Genomic DNA, 13660 nt, shown 5'->3' with positions numbered 1-13660 from the left:
AAACATTACCCTATTTTTCTAAACCTCTTGCAAGCTCCATTTGTAGTGTGTTTCACATTGCCCATAAGTTAAGCCTGACTACTTTATGCCAAGCTTCTAAGGGGACCAGTGTAGGTTAAATTGAAGTTTGCTTGTGCTTTACCCTGACAAGGACTGTGGTTGCTGCTTGACCAGGGTTTACACCCCAGTTAACCAACACATCTCAGCCAGAATTGTAATATGGATTGCAGTGTTTTGCAGACACCGCCACCATATTCAGCCCTTTTACCGCCCGGTCAACATGTCGACGGGGCGGAAAATTGGCAGATGGTCTTTCCGTCGCCCGGTGTCCCCCCGCCATCCTAATATGGCGGTGGGGAAATGGTGGGTGGACGGTAGATAATGGCGGGCATGTCGCCACCCCCATATGGGCGCTGGCGATCCGCCCGCTATTATAATAGACCCCTTAATTCTCAAAGAACACTTGATATTCCTAAACCTGCCGAATTGTTGGAAACTCTCTATAACACTCCTAACTTTAGATCAGATCTTAACAATCTTGTTAAGGAAAAATGTACATATAACAAATTATCAGTAGAAATTGCTAATTCCTAGCTCCTTAGAGGAAGTGCCTGCTATTATGGAGGACAAAACAAGGCAGGTAATCTTCTTGCCACTCAAAAGAACGTACCAGAATTGATTATATGCTACAATCAGTCTCTTCCCCTGGAGTGTAGTTCCTATATTCCCAATAGGCTCTGCGCATTGGAATAATATATACTATAGATTTGACTTAGGACTTAGGTCGACTAGGTTCCTATCGAATATATTAGACTTAATTGCGAGTGCCAGCTAGCTCAGAGGTCACTAGAAACTTTCTCGAATAAACAAGAAGGGATTAGTTTCTGACAGCTGCATAAACATGACAATTTTGTTTCCCAAGAGTAAGAAATGTATCTGTAGAGTCGCAGAAACAATAGATAGTTATTTCACTGAGTCAATTGTGCATGCTTCGTTTCACCAGAGGTGCAGAGAAATAGAGAGACGGGCATTTTCAATAAAAAGTATTTATTGAAAAGTCTTCTTTCTCATGCAGAAGAGAAGAAATGAGCTGCTACAATCGTAATACTGGTTGTGAAGTACAATGCGTACAGTATGAAGAGCATTATGAAATAATACTGTAAAAGCATGATATGGTTTCTAAGCCATAAAATACATAGAATACATACATTATTAAATAAAGACTAAAAGTACTCAACTGGTGCTTCTAAAATACGCCTACCCCAGTGTACCTAACCTAAGTCTAGTACGAGTAAGAGAGGTGTAGCTTAGTTTCAGTATTTTTTGCCAAGAATCTATCCAAGAATTCTCTAAGGGTCTAATCAGCTCTGTACCTTGGTTTAGAATGATAGAGGTCTGGTATCTCTCTCTCTCTCAGGACTTAATTTCCCAACAACCCGCAAGGGTAGATTGGAAACACTTGAGCTGGATTTCTCGGCAGGAGAAAAGACAGCGTCTTTCTCAGCGCGTCTGCTGGAGGGTCGGCTTCGTTCGGCACTTGCTGCGGCGAGCTGTGTCGTGTAGGTAGATAGTCGAAGTGCTCCAAACCGCCGTGTGTTTGCCTGGGCGATTGTGGGCATATTTATACCTTGAAGGTGCCGAGTTTGACGTAAGGTTGGACATAATAACGTCATCAAAGACTCAGTTCTTTGAAAACTCCATGAGTTCTTTGATAAATCAATTTTCAAGCAAGGCGAGGTCCCTGACTGCTGAAGGCAGGTTTTTCCAAGAAATCATTGTGGATTTTCGGAACTAGTGGAAGTAGCCATGCCGTATTTGGACTGCCTGAGCTATGTCTTAATATGGTTATGATTTCTATGCCTATATAACGATAGGATGATTTATACCTATATAAGGGCATGAATCGGGGAAAATTACACTCGGGTCCTACATTCCTATACAACACCCCAACCGTTACGGAGGAATTTAAGAAACATTATACGAATCTTTATACACCTGATTCCATTTCTGATTCTACTGCTCTACATTACTTTTCCTCTCTTCAAAAACAATTTCAAACGGATAATGAATTTACTCCAATGGAGGATATTTCTTTGAAAGATATCTTTCAAGCTCTGAAGCTAATTAAAATTTGGCAAAGCCCCTGGACTAGATAGTTTTCCTATAGAGGTTTTTTCCCAATTTTCTAAATCTCTTTTTCCACATCTCAATTTTCTCATTTTATCTCCTCTAAGAGTTCCAGTTGTACCTTTCAGGGAGCTGTCATTTGTCTAATTCTTAATGATGGAAGAGACCACCATTTATGTAAGAATTACAGGCCCATTTCTTTAGATTTACCCTTGCTTGTTTGCACAGAGCAATCAGGTTTTATTAAAGGTAGATCTATTTCTGACAATACTAGACTTTTCTTAAATATATTTAGTAAAACTAACAAATACCCTCACTCACTAGCGGCCATTTCCTTTGACACAGAAAAAGCTTTTGATCGCATGGATTCGTCTTCTGTTTTTCATACATTTTCTTGGTTTAGTTTTGGGCCTTAATTTTGTATACATCTTTATTATATACTGTGCCAACAGCTTTTATTTTTCCTAATGGTTCCATTTCCTCTTCTTTTTCTTTAAGAATAGGGGTTCTTCCAGGATGTCCTCTTTCCCCACTTCTTTTTATTCTAGCATTAAAATCTTTTCTTGCAAAACTTGGACAAAACCCTCAAATTACTGGTTTTCAACATGATAAAGTCCATATTATTTTATACTGATGACATTCTTTTATTGTTATCTAAACCAGACCCCTCCCTTCCTAATTTCCTCATGGAAGTTGACACCTTCTCTTCACTTTGTGGTTATAAGTTGAATCATGATAAATGTGAAATTCTCCCAATCAATATTCTTTGTTATAAACAAGATTTCTCTCTTTCTAATTTTGCTTGGAATTCTCAAAAATGTAAAAATGTAGGTCTTTGGTTTGCCTCTTACATTACACAAACTTTAACTTTGAATATGAATCAAGTTGTTTCCTCACTATCCCCTTCTACTGCTAAATTGTACCCTCTTCCTTTATCTTGGTGGGGTAGACTTGATACTATTAACATGATGCTTGCTCCTATTGTATTTTACACTATTTCTGCTATTCCTTTTACTATTCCCTTACACCAATCCGACCTAATATTTCTATTTTTTCGACCTTTTTATGAAACCATAAAAATCCCTGAAAGTCTTTATTTATGCTTAAATGGAATAAATCACATGGCTGTGTGCATTTTCCTGATTTCCAAAGGTATCATAATGTGTTTCTTCTAAAGCACTTTTCTGAATGTTATTTGATTCACCTTCAGGTTCCAATCCAATTTAGAAATATTTTGAACTATCCTTTCATCTCCTTTTTTGTTTCAAGAGTTTCTTTCATTCACCCATAAATCACGCTATCTATTATTTCATATACATTGCACTACTCATAAGCTTTTTCTATCTATACTTTTTCAGTTCTTTCACATAATAAATGATTTTTCAATTTGGCATAATAATCCTATAAAAATGAAGAACAAACCTATTTTTTTAAAATGCTGGTACAGAAAAAGGTCTACTTTGGGTTTATCAACTTTGCCCAAAGGGCTCTTTTCTTACATTTTTGGAAGCACAAATACTATATAATCTTCCGAAATCATATTCTACTAGATTTACTACACTAGTGCTAATCATATCCACCTCCTTATCATCATTACTTTCAACCATCTCCCCTCCATTACCTCATATATTCTCTCTATTTTAAGCACTCATCCAAGTGCCTCTTCTATCTACAATCACTTACTAAACCCCAGACCACAGTTATAAGACTAACATTGAATTACAGACGGAACATGACTTTCAAACCTCTTGCTCTGTTGTATTTTGGGATAAACTGTGGTTAAAACTTCATAAGACTTCAAGATCCGCCAGTACAACTCAAACCCTTTTATTTACATATAACAGACTCATAATTACGCTACCTAGTTTACATAAATTCAATACAGATAGTCTATCCCATTGTTGGTCATGTAATGATACCCATCCTGATTTATTTCATATGTTTTGTTCATGCCCTCTCACACACCTAGTTTGGTTGAACGTATGATCTCAAATTAATTCTACTTTTAATACACACTTCCGTTTTACTCATATACATATTTTTTGAAGTACTTCCGCAAAACATTGGCACTCCCTTACTTGCAGCACCACAATAGTGGATTTATTAATTGCAGTTGCCATCCAGAAAATCATTAAACATTGGAAACAATCTTCACAGCTTTCTTTTCATTCTTGGTGGTATAGTGTATGCTACAATCACCGATCAGATCGTGCATACATCTCCCCGGTATCCCTTCTTATTAAAAGAGCACATATATGGTCACCCATAACCATCTGTTTGGACACTTTCTGCTCGTAACTTTGCTCATCCCCAGCCATTACTGTCAGAAGTTCCCAAACCACCTTGAATTGTTTTACTTCTGCTTATATACTCATTTGTATGACCCTTCATCATGGTTACTATATAGATTTTTTTTAACTCTTTATTATCGACTGCACAATATTGCATACATCATGTCATCATGTCATCTTCACTTAATACTTAGGGGCATATTATGATGGCAGACGGACCTGAGTTCGTCCGCCACCATAGTGTAGGAGGGAACCTCCGCATGGGCTGCGGAGTTCTCTTCCTTTGCAATTAGGATGTGACCGCCACCCTGGCGGTCACATCCTCTATTTTTAACATTGCGGCGGTGCGGCTTTAAGCTGCACCCGCAGCAATGTTAAAAATGCATGCATTGCATTTGTATGTAGAAAGTGGCAGGCACCGCGCGGTGCCTGCCCCTTTCTGCATGCAAATGCAGGGGGGTACCATAGGTACCTCTCATGTGCACCCCCCACTCCCCCCCTTCACCTAGGGGGCCCGCAACGGGCCCCCGCAGTGAAGTTACACATGCTTTTCCACGGCGGAAAAGCCGCTGCGGAAAAGCATGTTTCAGTGCCCATCCTAATCTGGCTGACGGTGTCTGAGAGACACCGTCACCATATTAGTGCTTTTCCGCCGCGGTTGTAAGCCAACCACGGCGGAAAAGCAGCGGACTGAAACCAGGACCCACAAGCTATCCTAATGTGGCGGTGGGTCTCTCGTGGGTCCGCAGAGGATTTTCCGCATCCTCCGGGCCGGCGGTGGCTTCCGCGGGCCCAGAGGATGCGGAAAATCCTCCATCCTAATGAGGCCCATAGTACAGTCATTTTCAACTCCCCCCCCAACCAAACACATCAGCCATTAGTAATAGCATCATGTCAAGTACTATTTCTAAAAGAAAAACAGTAAAGCATAATATCCCACATTATTTTTTTGGGGGGGTTTGATATGCTATGATATCGTATCATTTGTGTAGCCGTCATTATGCGGTTCAGCAAGGTGTTAACAAGCCTAGTCCCATTGAGTATTAAGTGGACCAAACCCGCGGTCCGTCCCTCCCTCTCTAACACTCCCACCCCTACCCCATACGTCTCCTGGTCATAGTAAATCCAAAAAGTGACACTCCTTAACGATAATGTTGAGCAAACTCGGCACAACATAAGGGTTACAAAAAACAAATCCTGTGAGTTTGTGGGCTCTTGTACTCCTAGTCTACACACACATACACACAATGTATTCTTCTTCAGTTCACATCCCATCTGCCTGCGACTGTGACAATTCCATCTCTTCCAGTTCTAGCAACATAGTTTCCCAGTCTAGTGCAATGGGATGCTTTCACAGTGTATGAAGGGACCTGTACCTTTGGGAATTTGGCTACCTTAGCAAAAGGGTTAGGAGATTCCGTATTCATACGTGAAGTGTTGTGTCACCTCGGAGCGTGTCTGTTACTGATATTAACAATCTTTTGGTATTCAACTAATTTTGGAGCATGAAATATTTTGGGGCTACCAATAGCAATTTAAAACTCTACTCAAGCATACTACAATGAATACTGTTGTGAATAAAATTTTTCTTTATTGTAGTAATAACGTTCCATGGGTGTGGAAGTACCCTCCACGTGGTTTCCTCTACCCATCACTGCATTGAGGTAAGAGGCATAACAGGACTGGGACAGTCAGACTGTCCTGACGAAGACCGGTGTGACCCACTTAATCGAGGGAACAGATTTACGGTCGAAACATGTTGACCACCGCAGTATAAGAAGTAGTGTTTGTGGACCTTGACTCTGCCTAAACACATATACATCCTTCAATTTAATTTTTAATCCTGACCTTGGGACCCTGGAATAAAATACTGGTGGGTACCCATGAGCCAGTTTTAATGAGCACTTTCTAATCTACACTTTTAGTCTATCACTGACCCAGTCCGGACGGACAACACCAATTTATGTAATCACTGTGTGTCACTTATATGTTGTTTGTATTTGTTGTTTTTGAGTAGTGTGTGTTTTTCATTTTTTGTTCCCCCCCTCCCCTATGCTCCGCCTCCTGCGTGGCTACACAGGGGTGTTTTGTAAGCAGACCCGATGATGAAGCATGTCACGCACATTGTGTGTGAGTGAGGGCAGTTTTTTCAATTGATTGTGACTTTTTAGTACTGTCTTCGTATCACTTTATTTGTTGTTCCCCACCCCCTCTTTGTGTGTGTATTATATGCTTCCATTGCCCTCTCTCCTCCTCCCGTCTCAACACCGCAGCCTCCACCCGACCCCACCTCAGCAATTCAGACTGCCACAATGATAGTCCCGGGGACTTGGGGGACTTCCATCTCATTGTTAAAGCTCTGATTGCCAATAACAGAGCCAGGTCTAGGAATTTCAATTTAGACTTTTGGTGTTTGGGACGTTTCCGAGACCCCAGTAAACAATACAAAGCATCTTCTGGCACTGGCAGGGCAGTTACTGTATGCAGTACCTGGCAAATTCCCACCCAATAACCGCGCAGTCACGGGCACGCCCACAGTGTGTGAAGGAAGCCTGCCTCATCCTCTTGACAGCGGGGGCAACAGTGGGGAGAGTCTGGAAACATTCTATGCAGCCTTTGGGGGGTAAGATACGCCCTATGTAACACCATAACCTGTATAAATTAAAATTTTACATTCCTCGATACCTTCCTGGGATGTTCAAGAAAAGTTTGCCAAGCCCTATCCGGCAGTAACTCTCCTGTGTCCTGTGCCCATATATCTCTAAGTGTGTTGTGCAAAGTAGCTGCATGTGCCCTGATCCCAGTGTAGAGCCACCGTACCAAATGGCCACACGCTCCCATATAATAGAGTAAGTGAACCAGTTCGAGTTGTGGAGGTTTGGTCCTCTGTGGAGCCCAGGTAATCCTTATGTAATGTGATACTGTAGCGTGCAGTAGCTATAGCCTCTAGGGAGCACCCGTGGCCTGCATAAAGGAGTTGTGATCCAATAAGGTATCGTCCCTGAAAAAGGCACTCACTTCCTCCACCCCAGTGTCTGTCCAGGGCCGTAATCTGCGCTGAGTGAGTTTACCTCATGGTGTCGGAATGCCTAGTAGGGGAATGTTCTCCGCAAAGGGCATTGTCGCTGATGTTAATGCTAGTGCCTTCCGCCAGCATACCAGAGCTGTGCGTAGGAGAGGATGGCAATCCGGAGGGAGCCTGTTTCTGGGCAATAACAGGGAGTGCAACTCTCCCCGTGCCAGTTGGTCCACCGTAAAATCAATCTCATGCAGGTTCCTACCCGTCACCCAGCGCGCCAGCCATTGGAGTTGACTGGCATAGTAATATCCATGCAGGTCTGGCACCCCGAGGCCCCCCAATCTAGTCCTCAGTTGGAGCTTTCCAAAGCTGATACGCCTCCGGCCGGATCCCCAGTTGAGACTTATCAATATCGTATTCAATGTATTAAATATCTGTTGTGGGAGAATGACAGGCAAGTTAACGAAATAATATAGCATGCGGGGTAGCAGGGCCATCTTTGAGATGGCGATTCTACCCATGACTGATAGGGGCAAGGACGTCCAAAACCCCACACTGCTGGGGAGGCTAGTGATGGCTCTTCTAACATTGCCCTCAATCTGGTCCTCGGGTAATCTGTATATTTGTATACCCAGATATCTGAACGTGGTTTGGGCTACCGGGATCTGGTATCTCCCAAATTGAAAGAGAGAGGGGTGTGGCGAGTCTCTGAAATAGAAGCCAGTAGATTTTCCAGGGTTAATGGCTAGGCCGGACACCTCCTCAAAACAGTTAAAAATGTCAGATATAGCGGAATGATCTTCTTTTAGGTCAAGAAGGTACAATAAGATATTGTCTGCATATATTGAAATCAGGTTATGTGTTCCTCCAATCGAGATACCCATCTGTTCCCCGTAAGCCCGGAGGGCTATGGGTTCCAGTGTTATTACAAACAAAATGGGAGATAGGGGGCAGCCCTGCCGAGTGCCTCTGTATACTGGGTAGCTGTCTGAAATGTATCGGCCTGTACGTGCCTGGGCCAAGAGATCTGTGTATAGAAGTCTCACTCATTTTAGTAAGGAATCCGGGAAATCAAAGCGCTGCAAGGTTTCAAACATAAACGTCAATGACAGAAAGTCAAACGCTTGTTTGAGGTCCAGTGCCACACAGCCTGCACGGGAGAACTCCTGTGGTGTGGCCGTCATAAGGGCATGGAGTCTCTGTGTATTCTGGGACGTACTCCTACCTGGGAGAAAGCCATATTGGTCTGGATGTACCAGGGCGGGAAGATGGGGCTTTATCCTCAAAGCAATGACCTTACTGAGTATCTTGTACTCTGTGAAGAGCATGGAGAGGGGCCTATAATTAGTCAATTCGAGCGTATCCCTGCCAGGCTTGGGTATGGATGTGACCAGGGCTTGCATCGTTGATGCGGGCAAGTAACCCTCCTCAAATGCCATCCTATATACCTTTTCTAAGATGGGTACCAGGATATCGGAGAATGTCTGATAAAACTCTACTGGGAGCCCGTCCATACCAGGTGTCTTATTTCGGTTAAGGGACTGGATGGCAGCGCAAAATTTCCTGTTGTGTGATGGGGTCATCAACCTCCTTTGGTATGTCGTTTGACAGGGCTGGGAAGGGTAGGTCTTGGAGAAACTCCGCCAGACGATCTGGGACTTCTATGGGGAGAGGAGCATACAACGCTCGTAGGTGGTCGTGGAACGCCCTATTAATCTCGGACTGCGTGTGGACTATGCCGCCTGATATGTCACAAATCTGGGTAATCACCGGGGGTTCCGGCCTATCCCGTACCAGCCGGGCTAACAAGGACCCGACCTGTCAGCTTCAGCATGCTGACGTCGTAAATATTCTTTATGGTCAATGTTCCTCAGCGTTTCTAGGAGTTCTGCATGGTCAATGTTCCCTGCTTGCAGTTCCCCCTTCTTCCCTGGGTCTTCACTTGCCTCCCTCTCCAATGTTTTCAGTCGATTCTCGACTTCGCAGAGTCTCTTATGGATTTCCTTTCGTGCCCCTACCAACTGACCAATAGCGGCACCCCTTACGACCACCTTCATGGCATCCCATACCACCAGGTTTGACGTTACGGAATTCCAATTTTCGAGAAAGTAATTATTTAGGGTGTCAGACAGGGATGTACGAAAGGGGCCATCTTCCAAAAGCAATGGATTCAGTCTCCAGGTGGGCACCGGGGACGGCACTCTACCCCAAAGAAAGTCAAGTGTCAGAGGTCTATGATCGGAGAAAGCTTTGGCTAGATATTCCGAGTTACTAATCTTCGTCATTAAGGATCGAGAACACAAAAACCTATCAATTTGTGTGTGTAGGTTATGTACTGGAGAATAATAGGAATACTCCTGATGGGTCGGGTGTAGTTCTCGCCAGGCGTCGACTAGTCCCCAGCCTGTAGCCCAAGTCGTAAACGTCTCAGCCAGTTTAGCTACCCCAGACATCTGGAGGGGGGGTGTGATCTATCCAGACCCACATCTAATACCATGTTCCAATCACCGCCCAGGATCCAGGTATATCTACCCAGTTCGATAATGCCTGACTCACCTTACAAAGGAATGTATCTTGATCAAAATTCGGGGCATAGATGCTTCCGATAACCAGTAATGTGCCATCTAGTGTACCTTTCACCAGAACGTACCTCCCCTGATCATCCACCTTCCTCTCTATCTCTACAAAGGGTGTCCCGTGTCGGACCCAAATAGTCGCCCCCCTGGAAAAGGCAGAGTAAGACGAGGAATAACTAGTGCCCCTTCATCTCTTTCTCAGTGTCTGAGCTTCTGATGTCGTTAAGTGGGATTCTTGCATAAATGTCATCTGTGTGTGTTGCCGCAGTAGAAACGCATGAATCCGATGTCTTTTCTGTATCGCACCGAGCCCAAGCACATTCCAGGTAGCCAATCTATAGGACCCCCAGTACGTCAGCCATAATCCCCTCGGCCCGATCTCAGAGTCTCAATGTATGTGTAAATGTAAATGTATTTGAGCTTGTAAAGCGCACTGCTACCCGTAGGTTTCCTGGCGCTGTGTAACGCTGGGGAACCCGTCCTGGCTTTCCCTGTGAGATGGTCCCTATTGGGCACCCCCAAGGTGAAGCCAGGCATCCCCGGCATTGATGGGGCCGTTTGTGGAGATTAAGCAAGCGATTGCCCAGAGTTGCTGAGTGGGACCCATGGTTAGAGTGGCACCGAAGGCGAGATTTATCGAGCCCGCTGACATTGGCCCAACACCCTGCCGCGTCGGGAATTGAACCCTGGTCCCGGGCCGACCTCTGCTTCTGGGTCTGCCGCCTCTAACCAGTGAGCCACACTACTCCCCTGAGTCAATATGACCTTCTACAAAAAAAATATGAGTAGCAACCAGGAGACATCTTAATTCCCTCCCAAAAACAGAACTAACTTGGCGCAGCAAAGTAACAGTGCTGAGCCGAACAGAAAAATCATAAACATAAAAATCCAAACACAGGTGCGTACGCCTTTGTGGGGGCGGCCAAGCATTGTTCTAGTCATCTGAGCCGTCTAGTCCGGTGCAGCTGGCTCAACGTGAAGCCAACCTAGGACAATATTATCAGGAGCTTAATCACGGTTACCTTCTGGGGGTCCCTAATAGGGGGGACATAAGGATCTAGCGGGGTACAGCATACCGAGGTGGTCCCGCCCTCGGCTCCCACTCCGCAGGGAAGCAAGCCCTCCCTTGGGCCCCACCCCACAAGAGCAAAATAAAAATACAGTTCCAGAATCCCCCCGGTACCTCCCCGCATACCAAAGTTACAATTAACAACCAAGTGTCACAGAAAAGATACCAAACGCCATCGAGTGGTCTAACTGCTCCAGGCCGGGCCTTATGTTTCTTAATTGTCCAGCATATCATCTGCTGCTCTGGGTGTGACAGTTGGGAATAAAACCCCGCTGTGGTCCGAGTCAGAATGAATCGTACTGTCGTCTGTGTCCGTACTAATCTTCTCTGGATCCTCTCGAAAGTTGCCCACCATAGCGATGGCTGCCAGTTGATCTTCCTTCTGCTGTTCCCGCAACGGGCGGCTTCGTTCTGATCCTCTCTCTGAGACAGGAGAGTCTCCGCCATCGTGTCCTGAACGTTTCCTCGATCCACCGGTAGATGTGCCCTGGGAAGCCTCCTGGCTACCGTCAATGCCCATCACTTCCAGCCACTCCTCTGCATCCGTTGGACTCTCAAAGAAATGCGTGTTTCTATCATACAGGATCTTTAGCCAAGCAGGGAACAGTAACGCATATTTCAGCTTGGTCTTTTGAAGTTTCTTTTTGACCTCCAGGTATGAAGAGCGTTGCTTTTGCACTACATTGGTATAGTCTGTATATAGGGATATTCGTCGGTTCTCGTATTGTATAAGGAATTTCTCCTTCGCCTTTTGTAGGAGAACATCCCTGTTCCGATAGTTTAGTATCCTTACAATCAGGGGGCGAGGCGGGCGGCCCGGTCTGGGCCTTCCGGTGGGGATGCGGTGCGCTCTTTCCACGCAGAAGTGTGAGGACAGGCCCTCTGCAGTGACATGGTCCCGGAACCATTGTTCCATGAAATCTGCTGCGTGCGTCCCCTCGCAGCGCTCCGGAAGACCTTCCTCATCCTCCACACGGTCCATCAAGGAGGCAACCTGCTGCTGTAACTGCTGGATAGAGGTGGTATGGTCTGCCACCGTCGGGGCGAGGTCTGCAACCGCAAGGCCTTGTCAGCCAGTTTATTGTGGTCTGCCTTAAGCAGGGTTAGGTTGGTGGTGAGGGCCCCCATCTCCATCTCCATCGCTGACCTAGAATCCCTAATCTCTTTCAGGATCAAGTCCAGTTTGTCCGTTTGTTGGTCTCCAGCAGGGGTCGATTCAGTGGCCCTCGACAGAGCCCCTTCCTCCTCAGGATTCTGGGTCTGCTGCACAGTGGCCGGGCCCTCTCGGCCCTCCATCGCCCTTGCCCATTTTCGGACCATGGTAAGGTAGGGCAATGACTGTCCAACTTCCGTCACGTGCGTGCTACCGAACCCAGACACTGTAGCACAGGGTGTCTTCGTGGGCACGACGCCTCCCCACGCCACTCCGCCGATTCCGCCGCACCGGAACGCAGATTACAACGCAGTGCCCTGGTGCAGAGAGGGTGGTATTCCGGCCGGCCCAAGAGGGCGGGGGGACGCATCCAGTGCAATCATCTAATGAAACAGTCCACCAGTCATACAACACCTGCAGGTCACTCCACTCGTGCACTCCGGGCCACTCTGGGTCCTCCACTCCCCACGTCCGGCTGGGACTGGTGTCACAGGTTCCAGCGAAGGTGCAGCGGCACAGGACCTTTACCCCTCCTCGATGATGGTCTTTGGGTCCGACACCCCGCAGCCACTCTCCACCGTCCAAGGCCCACCTAACTTGCTCTCCTGGTATTATCCGGTGACACGTCGGGCCTCCATATTATCAGGGTGCACCAGTGCGGGGTAAGGGATCTGCAGCGTCCACCTCCTGCCCCCCCAGCCCGACACCGAGTCCGACGGGGGCGGGGGGAAGAGATTGTGGGGCACAAAAACAGGGGGGGGGGAGAAGCAAGGCAATCTCGTTTGTAGCGAGCTGGCCTCCACGCCGTCCCCCTCCTGGCTCAGGGTACGTGAGCGATGCAGCACGAGGGGGAGGAAAGGCAGGGGCCCCCCTCCCTCCAGTGCCTCCAACGTCGTCCTCCTCACCTCGAGGTCCGGCACCTCTGGACACAAAGTAGGCAAATGGGGACTCGAGTCCCCGTCATCCTGAGGGAAGCCGGCAGCCAGGGCCCCACCTCTGCCCTCCGGGACAGACCCCCCGACACCGCCATCCGTTCCTGCAATATCTGGCCAATGCAGATGTGCCGGGCAGCAGAAGCTCCCAACCTCAGCTCTCGGGCAAGCTCAGCCCCATCCAGGGGCCTCGAGGCCCGGGACCAGGCTTACCGGCCTCACGCACCTGGGCCAGTCCGGGCCCTGAACTCACTCCAGCGCCCGGCCTCCGTCCCGGGTAAGGCCGCAACAGGCCCGGGCCTCTGCTCAGGAGTTCCGCGATAGTCGGCACAACTGGCAGCGCTCGGAGTTTTCCGGGGGGTTCTCACCGCAGAAGGCTGGTCACGGGTAAAGAAGGGGGCCCCACGGGCGCCCCAGGCAAGGCAATTACCCCCAGGTGGCCACGGAGCTCTAGCTACAGCCGACTGCCATAGTGGCTGACTAGCCACGCACC

The 13660-nt window shown here is 47.0% G+C and overlaps 1 protein-coding gene across 1 annotated transcript in view; it reads right to left on the bottom strand.

Moving 5' to 3' along the window:
* PROKR1 (prokineticin receptor 1) overlaps positions 1–13660 on the bottom strand; it is a 291985-nt gene that overhangs the window by 212875 nt on the left and 65450 nt on the right. The gene's annotated exons all lie outside the window — the stretch shown is intronic.

The sequence above is a fragment of the Lissotriton vulgaris genome, chromosome 6 (assembly GCF_964263255.1).
Source record: "Lissotriton vulgaris chromosome 6, aLisVul1.2, whole genome shotgun sequence".
In the NCBI taxonomy this organism is placed as follows: Eukaryota; Metazoa; Chordata; class Amphibia; order Caudata; family Salamandridae; genus Lissotriton; species Lissotriton vulgaris.
The sequence above is the reverse complement of the archived record's forward strand: the minus strand, read 5'-3'. Positions and strand labels throughout refer to the sequence as shown.